The following is a 9,453-nucleotide window of genomic DNA, read 5'->3' as shown; positions in this document are numbered from 1 at the left end:
CTACTTATAAGAAATTCAAGGTATATCAGATGGATGTGAAGTTAGCCTTTTTGAATGGTGAATTGGAAGAGGAAGTCTACATTGAGAAACTAGATGGATTTTCACTAACAGATGAAGACATGGTATGCAGATTGAAGAAAGCACTATATGGAATTAAAAAAACTCCTAGAGCCTGGTACACCAGATTAGACATGTATTTGATGAAGTTGGGATTTTGTAAAGGTACTGTTGATAGTAATTTGTACTTCAAGATTGATAATGATAATATTTTGATTATTGAAGTTTTTGTTGATGACATTATTTTTGGAGGAGATGATGATTTGAGTAAGAAGTTTGCTGATGATATGCAAAAAGGATTTGAGATGTCTATGATAGATGAGATCAAGTTCTTTCTAGGATTACAGATTTCACAGACTGATAAAGGCATTTTCATATCTCAATCTAAGTATGTGAAGGAATTGTTGAAGAAGTTTGGGTTGGATGATTCCAAACCTGTTGGAACTCCTATGGTGATTGGATGTAAGATGACAAAAGATGACGAATCTCTAAAGGCTAACTAGACCCCCTATAGATCTATGATTGGTGGACTACTTTATTTGAATTAGACTAGACCTAACATTATGAATGTTGTATGCCTTGTTGCAAGATTTTAGGCTGATCCTAAGGAAAGTCATGTTTCTACTATAAAGAGGATATTCAGATACTTGAAGGGAACAATTGATTATTGTGTGTGGTATCTGAAGGATGATGATTTCACTTTAAATGCTTATATTGATGTTGATTGGGTAGTTGATGTTAATAACCAGAAAAACACTACTAGTGGAGCATTATTTTTGGGAAAGAATTTGGTTGCCTGGACAAGTAACAAGCAAGATTCTATTTCTTTATCTTCTGCAAAAGCAGAATACATTGCTACTACCAGCAACTGTACTCAGGTACTTTGGATAAAGTAGATGTTGAAGGATATTAGAGTTTTTTATAATGAGCCTACTGTTATATACTGTGACAATTCTAGTGCTATCAATATTTCTAAGAATCAGGTGTTTCACTCTAAGACACAACATATATCAATCAAGTTTCATTTCTTGAGAGAGAAGGTGAATGAGAAAGAAGTCAGATTGGAGTATGTATCTACAAAGGAATCGATTGCAGATATATTTACTAAGCCTTTGCCTGCAAAAACATTTGTATATTTGAGAGAGAAGTTAGGGGTGATTTCCCCTCCTGTTGTGAACTAGATGCATTGAGTTACATCGATTTGTTGGACTTCATTTTGTTATCCTGTTATCCGTGTTGAAACCCCAAAACTTCAATACTTAGTATCCCTAGCATGTTAGTCATCACAAAGCTTTTGTATTTAGGATAATAAAAGGTTGAAGCTACATAATTTTTCTTTTACCTAGTATTAAAACCCACAAACTATATCCCTTGTTCCTTAGTCCTACATGATAATTCCTGATAGACCCAAGAAAAATCAGCAAAATAACCTTCACTAGTCAATATTTCATGTGTACATCGGAATAGCTATTCTGATTTGATAAATCAATGTTAAACACTAATATCAGGATAGTATTACCAAACATAAGGTCTTGAGAACCCATCAAGATAATTAATAAAGGCAAAACAACAATTATTTGTAATCCTGATGGAACAGGCTATCCCGATATCACTACTTTGGTATAATTATACTGAACAAAACATATAAACATTTATCAGAGTAATCACTAGAGGTGGACTAGCAAAATTATGTAATACTAATAGAGCAAGCTATCTTGGTAAATTAAAATGTAAAAGAATGTGTTATGAACCCTCATCAGGATAACTTATGAAGTCGGAATAGCATACCAATAGGGTTCCAATAATTAAAACTATCTCGATGACAAACAAATAGAACAATATCGAGATACGTATCTTGATTGTGAATTCATGACTGAAGAAATCAATATTGGAGAAACCTATGGCAATAAAAAGACAATGGAAAAAGAATATTTATCAGTATAACTAATGAGATTGGGATATTAAATCACTTATGATCCGATGGCATAACTTACTTCAAAATAGGCACGATGGTGGATATCGGAACAATCACTTCGATGGTGCGCTTTTGGTTACAATACCTCTATCAGGACAAGTCACAGTGAATTCAAGAGTAGAATCTTCATCGGGATGACTTGAGAAGTCTGAAGGATAATTTTTGATATGCCGATAACAAAAGTGACGATGATAGGATTCATCCAAGATGTGTTCAGTATAGGTAACCCAAAGATCAAAATCAAACTGATGGTTACCTATTGGTATAACATATTCCAAAATGATGCAAAAAAAGAAACAGTTATAGAAAGTGCCATATTTATTCTCAGCAGCTAAAATTGTCAGAAGGGCACCAAATTTAGAAACATCAACAAAAGGAGTTAAGCCCATGTCACACGTCATCGGAGCAATTCAAATTTCAAAAATATTTTCCCACTGATTTAAAAACTAGAACATTTATTGTTGCATGAATGACATTCTCTGAGAAACACAATCCATGAAATTTTTGCACCAAGATTGCAGACACAGAGAAATGACATTGGAGTGGGCATAAAGTGATAGTAAAAGCAACAAAGGTTCTAGGAAGAGGCAAAAAGGAGAAACAAGCAAAGGAAAAGGGAAAAAATATAAAACTAAGGAGACTAGTGTAGAAACCTAGGTGGAAGAGAGAAAATTAAATCAGGATCTACAAGACCAATTGCCTGGTTCCACCCCTAAATGCAAGAGGTATACATAATGGAATTTGGAAGAAAAATATGGTGATGTAGGAGATATATACACAACCATTAGAGGCCTATGAATTATTCTTGTTCGACTTCCATTGACGTAAAGAGCCTGAGCCAATTTGCAACCCATGGAAATTGACCTTGGGAAAACTAGTTGTCCCAAATGTTTATGTTAATGTGGATCTCCTGAAACTATTAGCACAAAATTACGATCCCAAAAAGAGGGAAATTTGCAACCAAGATGGAAAGCCCTATTTCTTTATATCTAGAGAAGCAATCTCTCTAGTTTTTGACTTGCCTGTGATTTATGATTATCCCATTATCCTTGAGAATCTGTCCAAAGAATACCGGAGGTTAGATATGTAATGCCTCGCCATGAAACCCTGAAGGGATAGAGCTAAAACACAAGAATAGAGTGCAAATATATATTTTTTAAGGTTAAAACAGAATAATGATACATTGAATTATCATTAAGTTCAGACTACACAATGAAAGACTTAAGTAACACCTAAAGAGTTTTCCAACGTGATCACTTGATTCAACACTTAACTCAATTCACACTAAAAAATCCAATTAGGTTAATTAACTTAATAACATGATAATACTTTAAACAAGGATAAATTTATTCGATAGGTTTAAAATATAGATAACATGATTAAGTTCATCCATTACAATTTAACCATTCATTACATTCAAAATTACAATAAATCATATGTCATGCATCTAATTTCCTTACATACTTTAATTGCATTAAAAACTAATGAATACTTTCCATTATACCAACCTACATTCTTCATGATCCATATTACTACATTTAATAAGATAAATACATACATGCTTTTAAGATTAACAACATCTAATCCAGATTATACATTTTAACCATAATGCCATCCATACATGCTAAATGAAGAGGAAACAAAAGAACACAAACACCACATGACACCAAAATGATATTGGAGTTCACCCCTAGTGGGCTACATCTCTGGGTTTGCTCAACTGCAAGACCCCTCTAATAAATAATAGGGTGAAGAATACATAAGGTTCACATCCATACATCTTGCCATCAAGGCGTACATAAACCAATAATACATACGACCACATCGGTCCAATAGATACATGAATGATCCTAGAAAAAAGAAAAGGATCCATCTGAAACATGATAATAAGCAATCTCAAAAGAACAACTGGAGCACCCATGAAACTAAGTCCTCGCAACCCATCATAAGCAACCCATGGTCTAACATGAATAGTAGGTTCTCATAAGGGCATAAATAACCAGATATGACTCCACAACAATGCTCCTAGCAAAGACAACACAACCACACACTAGTGAACATAATTGACAAGTGTCATCACATAACTTGGTATCGCTACCCTGGCAGGCCTCCATAGGTTTTGACCCCATCTACTGGGTTACCCTGGCAATCATTCCCAAACCTCTGTCCCATCCAAGTCTCATGTGGACCCAACACATCCTTTCAAGATGACAAGGTTTGGTTTGCCATTTCAGGCCTTCTCACTACATGCCGAGTCTGTACTAGCCCTCATCCAATGTGTGAGGCACAATTATCTTACTTAGTGTTTTCATTAACTAAACTCTCTAATATGCTATTAGGTTATCACTTATTTAGACACACTTCTGATGGGTTACCTTGCAACCACTTTGGGCACGACCCCCACTTGAAAGCCACTTTCCCATATGACATTAGACCATAATCCAATGAACTCCTAAACCAAGGAATACACCAGGTCAAGCATATAGAGTTCAATATGGTAGGAATACCCACTTGGCCAAACAAGTCTTCATACAAGGTGCACTGACTGACGGTACTCTGACTAGAGACATGACGAACTACAGTCAACCACATACCAACATTTCAACACTCGCATAAAGGACATGACCAGATACAAACCATCACATGAAACAGTCCAAAAATTGAGATCAAGGACATAAGTAGTATCCAAAATAAACATATGACAATATCCACCAATCATAAACAAGGACTTGCCATTTCTTAATCAAAAGTGAATATAGAAAATTAAACATGCATAGACATAAAACTGAAATGACAATCTTTTTCCATGTCATTTTAAAAATACAGATCGATCAAGTTTTCTAATTGATCCAAATTCCCAAATACAGCTTTAGACAAAATCACCATTACATAATAATTGCAATACCAAAATTGCAATCATATGATCATGCCTTGTTCAATAGATAAAAATAAAATATTATTAAATGTATTTTCTCATCTAATATCCATATTTCATTAGGAGAAAATGTCATCAATTCTCTAACTTTATTTATTTATCTTCAAAATTCCCCAATTAACATATTATTTAAACTCAGAAATCTCCAACTAATATATTGCTTTAATTTCCAAGAATTAACAAATAATATAATATTAATTTTTCCACTTTTCAAATACTATATTATTTAATTTCAAAAATTCTCAAATCATATATATTAATTTCACTAAGAATTACCAAAAACATATGTTATTTGACTTCTAAAATTTACCCATAACATATATTTAATTTACTGAACTAACTTATATTTAAAGAAACACAAATTATATATCAATTCAAATATATTTTAAATTAAAATTAAAACATATATTAAAAAGAATAACTTTATATCCACGTTGTTTTTTAGACCAAACAACACACTGTAAAAGGTTAGGTGGGGGGGAGGGGCTGCTACCAAATGGTAGCACTACTACCATAGGGTAGCAGACGCTACCAAATGGTAGCGATGCTACCCGATGGTAGCAGGAGCTACCCTGCCACGTAGTGGGGTATACCCTGCCACGTGGGGGTAATATTATATATTTTTTATTTTATTTTATTTTTGTTTATTTTCAATTTAAAGAAAATCCCCAATTTATTGCATAGTCTCAGACTGAGACAAAACAATAAAACTTGAGAATTAAAGTTCCAGATTACCAAGATTTTCATATACTATATTTTTAATAACCAGACCCAGAAAGTTAAAACTGGGCAAATCTCTCCATCCAAATACCATATTTGGGAAAACAGAATAAATTTTACACACATTTATCCAACCAATCCACCCAATCTTGCCCAAAACAAACTAATTTCCCCATTTAAAACTTGAATCTGGAAACATTCATTAGGAGTTTTAACAAAATTTTATTATGAACAACCAATCCCAATTTTTGATTTTAAAAATAAATTTGAGCAACCAAAATTTGATCTCGAGGTTGGGAAAGAAAGCAAGGAGGGTTTGAATTTGAGATTTTACTACAATTCTTCCTTATTCCACAAAAAATATGATATTTTCAACAAGCACAACCAGATTTCTTCAAAATCAAAACAATCTCTATTCAACAAAGAAACCAAAGAGATAAACAAGAATCCTACCTTATTCAACAATCCTGGGAATGATTTTGATGAAGAGCCCAACCTGCAAGCTCAAAAAAATCCTTCTCCCACAAATGCCCAAAATTTTCATCCCAAAAATAACTCTCCAAAAATATTTCCAAAACCTAGGTTAAAAGGAACTTGTTTGACCAAAATTCATTTTTTTGGATTAAAAATATTTTCCTCCTAAAATAAAAATAAAAATTATTTTTCCCAAACAATTCAAATATGCAAAACTTTCTTTTCCTTCTAAAATTGATTTTCTTAATTTAATTAAAACTAACATTTCTATTTCAAAATGCCAAAGAGGGTAAAATATTTCCATTTTCGAATACTATTTAAGCTTTCCTTTCAAAATGCATAAACTTAATTAATTCATCATTTAAAAATAACCATTTAATCAAACTTGCTACAAACATGAATTGAGCAATTCTAATTATTGATTAATCACACAAAAGGGGTCCTATTTAATTTAGTCCCTTAATTTACTAATGCCTAAAAAACACATTTAATCAAATTTAAATACTTGGGATTAAAAAATCAATTTTACCACACGCACAACAAGCAACCCAAGAAGGCCAAACAAATACACGACACACAAACCCAACCAAGGGGGAAACTGATGGACGACTAACGACACTCACTTGAGCACGACTAGGGTAGAATGAGGGTCTTATGACTACCTAATCCAATTCCTTAGGGCCAATGAGGTATACTCAAACCTGTGAATCCAGGTGGAGACAAACCTCGTACCTATGTGGTATTGTACCCGCAATCTCCTGCAACCATGAACCACATGTGCATACATATATATATTTAATGAAAGTGTTAGCCCGAGATTAATAACACAAATTAGAGGAACAAATAAACTTACATAAGAATCGATGTGAAAACAACATTTACAGGTATGCACAATAATCATAATATCTGACTATAACATTACATCATGGTAAATCAACCATCCAAGAAGGCCACTTAAAAAGTCAACCAAGGTCAAACCGGGTTTATAAAAATCTGATTAGGGCAAGGGTACTACAAGATACCACATATGCAGGATGAAGATTGCCCTTTCACTTGCTTAATCCTGATGCACTATTTGAAATATGGGAAGGTCTTAGATTTCATGTAAATCAATTCAAAAATTATTTAAAGTATACGTACTACTCTGTTGGTTAGGTTTTAGGGTTGAACAATCTAGATTTCATGAGGGTGGAATCCATGATCATTGTAGAAGACATTCAGTCCTTAAAGGCCAAAGAATTTGATTATGCTATATTTGTAGCAGGGCAACTTGAGACAGGGCTTGTAGCTATCCAGAGAGATCCATCCCGGATCCATTTCCCACATTACTCCTTGTTGATGCATATGGTGTTGTTTTATGGCCAAGAATTGGGTCTTTGGCCTGAGGAGATGAAGATAAGGCAATGTGATAATGATGAAAAGCCTCATCCAGTCCAATTATGGACTTCAATATGGGACTGCAAATTTGTTAGATCCAGTTACATTCATTTTGAATAATACTTTATGAAAACTTTATACAGTTTTTATGATTACCCTTGCAATTTTGCATTGTCAGAAAATATAAAAAGATTACTAAGGTTTGCAGATTTCGGAGGACCTAAGACCTTTAAATGCAATTGGGGTGACTGGTATTGCTTTTCTGATGTGACCATGATTAGAGTCTATGGCTTTGAAGGATCTCCATTATTATTACCTAAGATAATGCCTGATAGAATAGCCTATTTAGAGATCATAAGGCAGATGGGGGATTCAAGCCATATGCATTTAGGTTCACATGAAAAGCAGGCTTTTATGCCTGAAACCTTATGTGTTGGTGAATTCATCATCAATGGGAGAGAGGGACATGAGATCACATGGAGTAAACTGGTCCAATATGATATGAAGTTGGGTGCTCCTAGGAAGAACTTTGATCCTAAAGGATATATCCATTTGGTTAGAAAGAAACAAAAACTTGGTGATTATGAGCATATCCCATATATGAGGGATGATTTGATTAGAAACATGGATGAAAAGGAGGTAAAATTGGCCATTGATAACCACAATAGGGAGATGGATAAAAAGGCAAGGGAGAGGCAAACTATTGATGTGTCATCCTCAGAAGATGAAGAGTCGTCAGAAGGTGATGAGGTTTCATTTGAGAAGTTCTCCAAAATGTTGACCGAGGAACAAGTATCACCTGTTAAGGATCTCGATGAGGAAGTTCCAATAGAAGAAGATCCAAGACAATTGGCCTGCAAAGATTTTATATCTAATGATAATTTCACAAAGTCTCTTGAATTTCACAAAGTCCTTTTTGTATAAAGTAAAGGGAAAAGCAATTAGAGAAAGTGTTGGAGAGGTGGATACCTCTAATGAGAAACAATTGTTAGTTGCTCTGGATAATGAAATAGAATGGGAAATGGGCCAAAGGGGAAGAAAACTACTTGAAGAAGCAAGTGTGCTGATCTTTCTTGGGTGGGATATAAATTGAACATTAGTGTTTGATAGTTTCCTTCATAATATTGATGCAAAATAAAAGTTATCCCCAGAAGGTGTGACCCAAGTATACATGGGGTCATTGCACAACCCTAATAAGAAGTCTATGTTAATCTAGTCACTGTATCCTCCAAACAAGAAACCCATAGTGATTGATACACAAAAGGCCTTCCAACATATCATGACCTTGAATGTTGGTGAAACAGACCCCATAGTTATAACTGATTTGGGGGTGAATATTGCTAAATTGAACAAGCCTCAGATTCAATTATTGTTGAAAGAGAACAAGTTTGGTAAACTTGAAAATATCATGCCAAATAAAGAAATTGATCATTTGAAGGAAATGTTAAAATAAAAGGAACCACAAAGATTGTTAATACAAGGTGAGAGCTCATAGCCTCAAACTAAGGTTGGTAAATCGAGAGAAACTAAAAGTGAAACCATGTCAGTGATTATTCAAAAAAGGTTTACTTACTTGATGACATGGATGGACAAGTATTGGGATGTATACACTAAGAATCAGACTGTTATTGAGGAACATGAAATATTGGATGAGCGATTGCATGAGAGATTCAAAGAGATCCATGGCAGAGATGAAGCAGATCTCGAGGGCATGCAAAATTGTGAGGGACTGATGAAAGTACATAAAGGGTATTTGGAGACATTGAGATCTGAGGGAGTTGATTTCCTTAGTGATGGATTGAACAACATCGCACCCCTTCTTGATGAAGATGGAGATCAAAAAGAGAAGGTGGATTGGATACAAGAATGCCAACAGGTGCTCAAGGATGCACTAAAGGCTGCCAAGAATGAAGAT

This window comes from Cryptomeria japonica, chromosome 5 (genome assembly GCF_030272615.1).
Source record: "Cryptomeria japonica chromosome 5, Sugi_1.0, whole genome shotgun sequence".
Lineage (NCBI taxonomy): Eukaryota > Viridiplantae > Streptophyta > Pinopsida > Cupressales > Cupressaceae > Cryptomeria > Cryptomeria japonica.
The sequence above is the reverse complement of the archived record's forward strand: the minus strand, read 5'-3'. Positions refer to the sequence as shown.